The following is a 10,732-nucleotide window of genomic DNA, read 5'->3' on the forward strand; positions in this document are numbered from 1 at the left end:
GGCCCAGCCGCTCCCCGGCATGTGGGATCTTCCCGGACCGGGGCACGAACCTGCGTCCCCTGCATCGGCAGGCGGACTCTCAACCACTGCGCCACCAGGGAAGCCCCCTGAACTCACTTTTGACTTGAACTTGAGACCAGCACTTTCGATCTAAGTTATCAGGTGGAAATGAATTGATCTTATTGACATAAATAAGATGCTACCAGTTTGTGTTTTTATTATATAATTTAGCCTCTGAAATATGCAAGGATATGAAAGGTTATTTAAAATGATGCCTTAAATATAATATGTAAATATACAGCCTAAGTGCTGTTAAATATTACCGTACAGGGGGCCAAGAACAACCACTTTATTATCTTTATTATCAGATTAAGTTTATTTATTATTATTTTTTAAAAAGCCTTTATTTTCAAAATTTATTTATTTATTTATTTTTGGCTACGTTGGGTCTTTGTTGCTGCGTGCGGGCTTTCTCTAGTTGGAGTGAGCGGGTGCTACTCTTTGTTGTGGTGAGCGGGCTTCTCATTGCAGTGGCTTCTCTAGTTGTGGAGCAGGGCTCCAGGCATGTGGGCTTCAGTAGTTGTGGTGCGTGGGCTCAGCAGTTGTGCTTTGCGGGCTCTAGAGCGCAGGCTCAGTAGTTGTGGCACATGGGCTTAGTTGTTCTGCGGCATGTCGGATCTTCCTAGACCAGGGCTTGAACCCGTGTCCCCTGCATTGGCAGGCAGATTCTTAACCACTGCGCCACCAGGGAAGCCCCAAGCTTTTATTTATTTGCTTATTTATTTTTGGCCGCACAGCACAGCTTGCCCGGGCCCTTGGCAGTAGAAGCACGGAGTCCTAACCACTGGACCACCAGGGAATTCCCATTATCAGATTAAGTTTAGATCTGTTCAGACACAGCCTCTCTCTGCCTTTCTAAATGATGAATGGAAGCAAGATGTATTTTCATCTCATTGGAATGAACTATTAAAGTTTATGTTTAATACGTAGTGATCTCTCACTACAGGTCTGAATGAACTAGTATTCTTTTTTTTTTGCTTTGTAATCGGTATATTAAGGAGACATTCATACATTTCAAGAATTGCTTAATTCTGATATCCAGATTTAAGCTTGTGAGAATATGACTTTAAACATACAATTAAAGCTATTCATAATTTGCTATACTACCAACATTAAATTACAGTTTCTTTGGAGCATAAGTTAAATGGTTTAAAGTAAGCCTGTAATATACCTGCAAAACACCTTCCTAACTCATACATGCAAATTACTTCTTCATGTAAAGGTCTCATCACTCTAGCCTCTAAGTTACCCTGCTCCAGAAGTCACTACTCTTAAGGCTTACTGTGGTCCAAAGAGAAGGAAAAAAAAAAAGTAACCAGGACCAATAACTAGATATATTAAAAAAAGATGGCCCCGCAGAAGGGAATGCAGTTCTACAAATGCAAGCCCTCAAGAAGCAGCATGTTATATGATAAACCCCTTCTTTAGAAAGGTATCATTTCTATCACTGATACCACAGGCTAAATTGAATTATATAGCATGCCATCTTCAAGTAACAGTTGAGGCAATAGAATAAATGCAGAAGCATCACAATGAATCCCACTTAATACCACTATACAGACCAACACTTTTCTACAAATTCTTTGACTGCCAGTTAAATACAGTTTTAACTTCATAGCTGGACAATTAAGGGTCATACACTGAAGTCAATACGTATACCTGGCATTTCAGTCTAAGCTATTCCATGTACATAGCTGAAATCAGTTACAAAGTATGGCCTAACAAATGCTAGGGGTAATTTTTTAAAGTAGTTTTTACAAGTATTAAACTTAGCTTGCACACTGAAGTCATCATACATACAGGGCAAAGTCAGCGCTTTTATATTTGAGTTTATTCTTCATTTAACTTTTAAAACACTACAATAGTTGAATATTAAAACAAACAATACCAAGTAGTGAGCATATTATGATTATAGTTCTTCACTCAATCACTACTGCAAATAAAATGCCAGCAATGAGTGTTATTCACTGGCCCCATTAGGAGGTCTGACACTGAACACCACCCTGAGGAGGATGATCATCATCCTCATATGCTTCTCCATTGTAATGACGCTGTCTTTCCCGATTTGGATCAAAGTCCACTAGTTCTGCCTGGTCCATTTCATCAGTCTCTTCCACTTCCTTCCTCTCAGGTTGGAGTTTTTCCAGCAAAGAGAGTTTATCAGGGGAGAGAAAGCCATTCTCAGGAAAGTTTACCTTAAATTCATTGATTATGCGACCCTTTTAATGTGGTCTATGATAAATTGGCATGCCTTCATTTAGCACACACTTGATATCTCCACGCTCGACAATCTGACCTGGATGAGAAGTGATGACTGTGGTGCGGTTGTCAAGAGTAGATATTGGCTTTTGGAAGCCACACAATGCCTCAACCAGCTGTATGTCCATACACATGAAAAGGTCTCCTCGTCGAGTAAAAACAGCATGGTCCTTCTGATCTAAAATGATGATAATATCTCCTGGCTCCAGTCCTGGTTCTTGGTGTCTCCTTTACCATGGAATGTTATCTTCTGGCCATCTTTCATGCCTTTGCTAATATGAACTTCTAGAATTTTCTTCTCTCAAACTATCTTCCTTCCATTGCAGCTTTTACATCTATCTTTAGGACTGATCTGCTCCCCATGGCCCTGGCCCTCCATGCAGACAGACTGAATTTGCTGAACCATTCCAGGTCCTATTTGATGAATTCTTATTTGCATTCCAGTACCTCGGCAATCGGGACAGCACTTTACTGCTCCTTTCTTAGCATCTCGGCCTTCACATTTGTCACAAATCACATTCTTTTGCAGATCTAGTTTTCTTTTTGCACCATAAATCTTCTAAGGTTACTGTGAGTTGATGCACAACATTTTTACCTCTCTTTTCTCTTTGCATCCTGCCTCTTCCTCCAAAAAACATATTAAAGATGTCCATGGGGGAGTCCAAACCACCACCTGCTCCACCTTCTTTAATTGCCTGCTCTCCTCCTTTGTCATATAATTCCCTTTGCATCAGAGAGCACTTCGAAAGCTTGAGAAATCTGTTTAAACTTCTCTCCTACATTTGGATTCTTATCAGGGTGGTACTTCAAGGCCAGTTTCCTGTAAGCCTTTTTCAGTTCTTCTTGGGTGGCGTTGGGTTTGACCCCCCAAACGTCATAAGTGGTTTCTTTCACCGTTTTCTACAGCCGGTGAGATGAGTGGGTCAGTGGGCCAGTGCCGGCGTGGGGGAGCGGGAAGGAGCGCGTTGCGGTGCGCAGCTCGGGCAGCCACCCCTCCTCCGCCTTTTCTAGGAGCGTACTATCTTACTCTGCTTGTGTATGGATGATGTTTTCTCAAGTCAGATATAACAACTGCACGATTGAAATATGGAATATATATTTTAAAACAAAGACTTGCTTCTCTTTTACTTGCATCTCTTTATATGGTTGGGGTCCCCCCCTCCATTTCCTTTCCTTTTTCTTCTCTTATTTTTTCTCTATTTATTTCTCTCTCTCTCTCTCTTTCTCTTCCTCTGTTTCCCTCTCTCTTAGTTCTAGAAATCCTGCTTGTAAGACCTGAGAATTCAGCTTCATCTTGAGCAGCCTTACATGCTGACCACCCCAACTGGGAATCTTTATTTTAAAAAGTCAACCATGATATAAGATCTGAAACCATAATAAAGTTTGAGAATCGTGGTATTTGCTCTCTATTATGTGTATGTTTAGCTGTGTGGATAATGGTTCTTTGGTCTAAGGAACAGTTCCAAGTTTGACTTTTTTTTTTTTTTTTTTTTGCGATATGTGGGCCTCTCACTGTCGTGGCCTTTCCCGTTGCCGGACGCGCAAGCTCAGCGGCCGTGGCTCACGGGCCCAGCCGCTCCGCGGCACGTGGGATCCTCCCGGACCGGGGCACGAACCCGCATCCCCTGCATCGGCAGGCGGACTCTCAACCACTGCGCCACCAGGGAGGCCCCAAGTTTGACATTTTTAAAGGGTTTAAATTCAAGGATAAGAACTCATCAGTTCTGGTTATTCCCAGATCTCAGATTTTCTTGATGTTCTGATATGCTTTCACTATTAATTCTAATTAGATTCTAATATCTAATCTTATATTAACACAGTGAATGTACAAAGCAAAAGGACACTAAAGACATGTTTTAAAATGGTTGTTAAGTCTTGCATATTTTTACTTAAATGTGATTAATCCTTGGGCCCTGCCTACAGATAGTAATTTATTCTACTGTTTGAACTGCATCTTAAATTTGGTGAATGCTTTCTCACATTTCGTGCTTCTTTACCCCAAGTTTAGATCTGTTTAATATCATTTTATAAAATAGATCTCATAGAGATCTGGTCATTTGGTCATTTCAACTGTCTTTTATTTTTTAATGCTTTCATTGGGCTAGCAGGGATCATTAATACCCAAGAAAATTGGTCTCATGTAATTGACTATAAAAATTACTGTAACATTTTATAAGTAGGAGAATTATGAGTTATAAAATGTTATAATCAAAGAGGCATTAGCACCAATCAAAGCTACTTTTACTTTAAAAAGGTTGAGTTTGATTATATTGGTTATAAGAACACTTCGAGATAGTGGTATAAGAATGTAGACCCTTAAATGGGAGAAAGGAGACTGGATTCATTGCTGACTCTCTCAAGGACCATAGGCATTTACTTATTATCAACTTGGCTTGCACTAATTGCAGACTAGGAGAGGTAGTGCCTTACCTTATCTTTGTCATGCAGTTATAGTGGTAATAGAGAATACAGAGCAGCAGTCAACTCTCTTTGTAATAATTTTTAGAGAAAATTAGCTCATATCCATTCCTAGTCAAGTCTTTCTTGTAGAAAATTTCTTTTGTAGTGTCTTCAATATTAAAGAGCGTAGGTTTGGAGTCAAGAAAGCTGGGTTGAAACTTCTCACTTATAATGGGCAAAACACTTAATCTAAACCTTATTTTCCTCTTTTATTAATGTGTCAAATAAGATCATGTATGTAAAGTACTTAGACACACAGTAGGCACTTAATAAATATGGCATTTTTGGATGTTTTTGTTTGAGATCTATGTGATTTTATCAGGCAATTAGTCTTCAGTTGGGGTAGCTTGGGTATTGATAGCTTAATACCAGCTGTCTTTCTGCCTCTCCATCTTCTTATTAAATGATTGCAAACTACATTTTTTTCATGAGTAGTTTTAAACAAACTGATTTGGGAAAGCATGAGCCACTACTTTTAGAGGGAAAAAAATTTTTTTAACCTGAAGGTTTTCCTTATTCTTTTCAGGCTTCAGTGTTAAGAAATGCAGGGTTTTTGTTTGTTTGTTTTGTTTTTTGTACTATATTGCAATAATTGCTTTAATGTCAGTGAGAAAACAAACCTTACATCTGCTTAAATGGGCAATTTAGACCATAGAAATTAGTGAGACTTAAATGGATATCTTTATTTTGTTGATGGAAATTGTAATTTGGGTTCTTAGTCTTTCTACAGTCTCTTGAAGTAACTTCACTCTGCATGTTGTGATCGTGTTTCTCAGTTACTAGATTGAGCTATACTCTGAGCTCAGTGTATTTTCTCATCTCCTGTGCTGATACTTCTTTGTATGAACAAGTCAGTTTACTGGTATGCTGTACTTTCCTTTTGACAATTCTAGACGCCTGCCACGTGTGCAGAGTGTAGTGGAGCCAAGTTTGAGGTTTGGATTTAGAGCCCTCCCCGAATCCCCGTGGTGTGCCCTTTGACCTGGGGGATAGTTCTTACTGGCCCTGGAGAAATCCAGTTGAGAATTCCTAGGATTGTTGTGCTCTCAGTGAGTGCTTTATTCTTGTCCTCTGCCAGATGTTTTCTTTACTGAGCAAAAAAACTCCATCAAAATAATGGTAAGGGAACTGGTATGTGAGGAAATAAAAAGAAAGGAAGAAAAAGAAATATTCAAATATATTCAGGAGGGCCAGAGATGTGGACCTAAGGATGTTCTAGAACAAGAGGAATCTATTTTCTCACATCCTACTATATCTCCCTGCTAAAAAGTTTTAGCAAGTAACCCTAGAGTAGCTTTAAAATTAATTACATACAATATATCTTTTTTTTTGGTGTCCATAAGTTTTTAAACATGCATAGATTCACGTAAACACCACCACAAACAGAACAATTCCATCACCTCCCCAAATTCCTTTGTGCTACCCCTTTGTAGTCAAACCATCTCTCTATTCCTAACCCCTTGGCCATTGATCATGAAGTTTATCAAAAGTATAGGTTGGGAAGCACATTGAACAGGTAATGAGGACTACCAGAAACTTCAGTTGATTAATTATTGCTAATTATTATCTCACTGATTGAGAATATGGCATTTCTCTTATTCCCTCTTGTTTAGGATCTCAACAGAGAAATGAACCCCAAACTAAAAACGCAGAAAAATTAAATTTTTGCAATTGAATAGTGACAGATGACCACCTAAGTTGTTGCTTTTTTAGGTCTATGTGATTCTAAGCTTTAGAGGCTTTATGACCTTTGAACCTGACTGTACTGGGATGAATTCTTTCTGTCTTCATTAGGAGGTGAATGGATAAATGACTGCACCAAGATGGCTAGGGAATAAAACTCTGGACTGGGAAGTATGGGAAGTGGTTAGATCATTAGAGGTGAATTTTTCACTCATAGACTCTTTTCTTCTTTGTTCTTTGTGAGAGGCTATTGAACAAAGCAGTGGCAAGAGTTTATACTGTGAGAGGAAGTTTTCAACTGACTACATTTTATTTGTTTTGAAAGCTTACAAAAAAGTTGTTTTGTTGACAAGTTCAGGCTACTTTACCTTCCTGACATAATTTTCTAATTGCACATCTACAGCAAATTTAGAACAGCTTTCAATTTTACTTTGTGTGTGCATGCAGAGGAGAAAATGCTCTGCAGATTGGGGCAGTTGTCTGGGGGGAAAGAAAAGGCCTTGTCATGTTGTAGTGCCTACTTGCACGTGTGTGTTTGCTTAAACTCAGAAGTCAGCCAACCATTGAGGCCTCTAGTGTGGTTAGCTATTAAAACAGAACAGTGATAATGGATCTTTATATAAATGTTTAAGTATTTGGAAATTTTTAAAATTGAGAAAATTCTGTTTTACAAATCAGGGTGGGCTGTCAGGGGAGATGATTACACCCTATACCAGTTGAGATGTTAATGAGATTGGGAAGGAAGTAGGGAATTTAAGAGCCCTTATTTTTAAAGTCTTGCAATGCCAATGCTTAAGATGTATTCTGTGGCACAAATCACAGAGGACTCACTTGTAGAATACTAGGTAATAAAAGGGATCTGGGACACTTGTTTGGAGGAGGGGAACCTATAGCTAGGATAGAGTTCAGGAAGTGGAACTAAGATGATAATCATTTACTGGCATTTTCTCGAGGGCATATGCCTGAATTGGCTTCATCTTTTTGTTCGCATAGAACCTAGCACACTGCTTTGTACAAACTAGGCATTCAGCAAATTTTTGTTATATTATACATACATACACTTTTTTTTCCTTTGGCAGGGCACTTATGCATTTAAGGACAGAGAATTTCCATGGATATTGTAAGAGTTTTAATATTTTCCTGGTCTTCTTAGGCTCTTAATTTGCTGATGAAACCTGTAACTGTTATTTTCAATTTTGATATCTCGAGATGCAAATTATCTTTGAAGTACCAGGTGAAATTTTTTCACTTAGGTATAAGATTATCTTGATTCTCCTCCAGTGAAACTTTCTCACTTCTGTATACCAGTGCTTTTTTTTCCCTGGTAAAATAGTCATAACATAAAATTTACCTTCTTAAATCATTTTAAAATGTACAGTTTTGTGGCATTAATCAGTACATTCACACTGTTGTACAATCATCACCACCATCCATCTTCAGGACTTTTTCATCTTCTAAAACTGAAACCCTGTAACCAGTGAATTAAAAGCTTATGATTTGTGCTCCAGTACTGATTGAACAAACGAAATCTTTTATATATGTGTTGAGGAACTTGCGATCTCTTTCCAAGGAAGAAAAAAAGGCAAAAAGCAAAACCGGAATTCACACAATAGCTTTTTAATTTAATAAGAAATAGATTGTAGTTCTTGAATTTTATAGATAGGTTTTTCTCTTCTTTAGTTTCCTTAAGAAATTTGTTCAGAAGCAACAACCGGAGTAGCCCTTATTCTCTGAAAGTATTTCTAGTCTCTCTGTGTGTGTGTGTGTGTGTGTGTGTGTGTGTGTGTGTGTATTTTTGTAGTCTTTGTAACTAACAAGACAAATAGAAAGCTATATTTTTACCTTAGGTTTTGTTTTTAGTGTAATTACTTGCTGGCTTGAACCGTGGTGGTCTTAATCTTCTTTTGAGGGTTGTGCCCTTGAGTATGGTGATTTTATTCTGGTGTCAAAGAATTTAAGAATAAGGAGTATCTTTTTTTCGGTACTATAATCTTATTTTTTGACTTAGGCTGAAGTCTGTTATTAATTTGTACCTTTCCCTTACTTCCCATATAAGAAAATAAGCAAATGTCAAAAAATAGTACGGCCTACTTTCCAACAGAATGACTTCAGCTCTCCTCAGCTCTCCTCATATGAATCTCTTAGCTGCCCTGATGAAGAGGCTGTGGTCTATCTGGGCATGTGTTATGTTTGTCTTTCTTGGTAAGTCTTTAAAGCAGAGTTGGTCTTTTAACAGTGGAGAGGAGAGATATCTATAGCAGTTGTTCCTAAACATTTTAGGGACATAAACCTTTTGAGAATCCAATGAAAGTCATGAACCCTCTCCTCAGAAAAATTATTGTGTGGACACAGATTTTTCATAAAATGTCAGAGGATTTGAGTACTCTGTGAAATATATCCTTGTGGGAGCCATCTGGACTATTAAGATCCAGTATGAGTATTAGATTCAGTAGTGTATTCTGAGATGCTCCTTTTCTAGTTTCATCTTGGTTTGTGAAGAATACATAGTGGAAAAGCTTGAATAAAATTATAATAGTCTCACAGTTCAATTTTACATCATTAGTGAAAATGGATGCTATTATTTACTAACACATTGACAGGTAGATTCAAGATGTTGGTAAATTTTTCTGACTTGCGCAGTTTAGATAGTAGATAGGTGTCTGAGAATACATTGACCTATATTGTATACTGTGAAAGTTGGATAAGGTTGTATTTCCAAACTTTGGTTTGCCTATGATTTCTCGTGTGCTTTTGTTACTTTTTTTTTCTTCTTACTTCTGTTGTATAGGTACTACAGAAGAAATAGAGAAGGGCAAAATAACAATGAAAATAAATTTTGACTTGAAATAGCTAGTGATAGCATAATATGAGTAAACTTAAAATGGCATATTCAGTATGACTTACACTTAAAATTGGTCATATTCAGTAGACATAAAAAGGCATTTTATAATACTTCGGTGAAGATTCACCTTTTTCTTCATAGAGAAAATGCTCCTTTTTTCTGTACCTTAACCGATGTCCTAGAGAAACAGGGCTTTTAAGCAGAAACTTGCTTGGCTTTCAGCACTCTTACTGCTTAATTATATGTTTCCACCATTCTTTATTGCTTCAATTCCAGTTTCAGAGGAAGAGGCTCTTCCTCCTGTTTAAGACTGTTTCTTCCACTTGTGCTCAGTCTTATTTCTTTGTTCTGTCAAATGTTCCATCTTTCTCTTCCTTCCTTTTTTCTTCAACCTTTCCCTTTCACTGACTCCTTCCACTTCACACTTGACATGCTCAGTTCTCCCTTTCATTGGCTATACCACTGTAATCCCTCTCCGTGTCACCAAACCATCCAGTGCTTTTCTCCCATATTTCCTGTCTTATTGGAAGATATCACTGTTCATCCAAGATAGAAATCTGCGATGCTAAGGAATTTGATAGTTGGATGGTAATCTAAGTGTAGTAAGTAGCATAGTAAGTAAAATATTGTGGGATGGGGAGGAGGGTACATTATATTGTAAAGTAAAAATGCATTGTATTAGTAAAAGCAGAATATTAGAACTATGGAGATTCTTACTTCCTGGGATAGTTTGGAGCTTGTAATGTCTGGAAATAGAGGTGGACTAAATAGCTTGATGACGCTCTTTTTTAAACTTTTACTACATGTACTAGTGCATGACAGCTCACTAAAACTTTTCCAAATAATTTGACACCCTTATCTTCAAAAGAAATCGAACATTTACACCCAGTAGCTGTATATTTGTATTTATAAATTATATATGTATATTAATTTCAGTAGTAATACACATATGGTTCTAAACTTTTTTGATTGTGGACTGCCTTCAGTAAAACATTTTTGTGTATATATACCTTATATATGTATATGTTATTTATTTATAAGTGGTATACATATGTACTACTCTTATTAGCTACTGTCTCTGGGCAGGATGTATATTTAGGGAGAGAGTCATTGTTAATAATGCATTTAAATCCCCCTTTCAAATAGTCATTTTTATAATTTCAAATTTGGGGTGTTATTTTCTGTCAGATCTGCTTTGATCATCCTTATATTTGCCACATGATATATTTGACAGGGGGCTCTTACCAGGTGTATCAGCTATCTATTGCTCTTAACAAACTACCTCAAAACTTGATGGCTTAAAGATAATATTGATGTATTTTTTCTTTTTTAACAATATTTATTGAGTGGCATTATGGTAGAGCTGAGGCTTAAAAAAGAGGTTTGTTCATGTTAATTCTCGGCTTTTTTTTTTTTTTTTTTGCTTTG

The 10,732-nt window shown here is 37.4% G+C and overlaps 1 protein-coding gene and 1 pseudogene across 1 annotated transcript in view; one reads left to right on the forward strand and one right to left on the reverse strand.

Moving 5' to 3' along the window:
- EXOC6B (exocyst complex component 6B) overlaps window positions 1–10,732 on the forward strand; it is a 688,324-nt gene that overhangs the window by 110,020 nt on the left and 567,572 nt on the right. The gene's annotated exons all lie outside the window — the stretch shown is intronic.
- Window positions 2,037–10,732, reverse strand: part of LOC103073930 (dnaJ homolog subfamily A member 1 pseudogene) — a 9,067-nt pseudogene continuing 371 nt past the window's right edge.

Source organism: Lipotes vexillifer, unplaced genomic scaffold (genome assembly GCF_000442215.2).
Source record: "Lipotes vexillifer unplaced genomic scaffold, Lipotes_vexillifer_v1.1 scaffold253, whole genome shotgun sequence".
Lineage (NCBI taxonomy): Eukaryota > Metazoa > Chordata > Mammalia > Artiodactyla > Lipotidae > Lipotes > Lipotes vexillifer.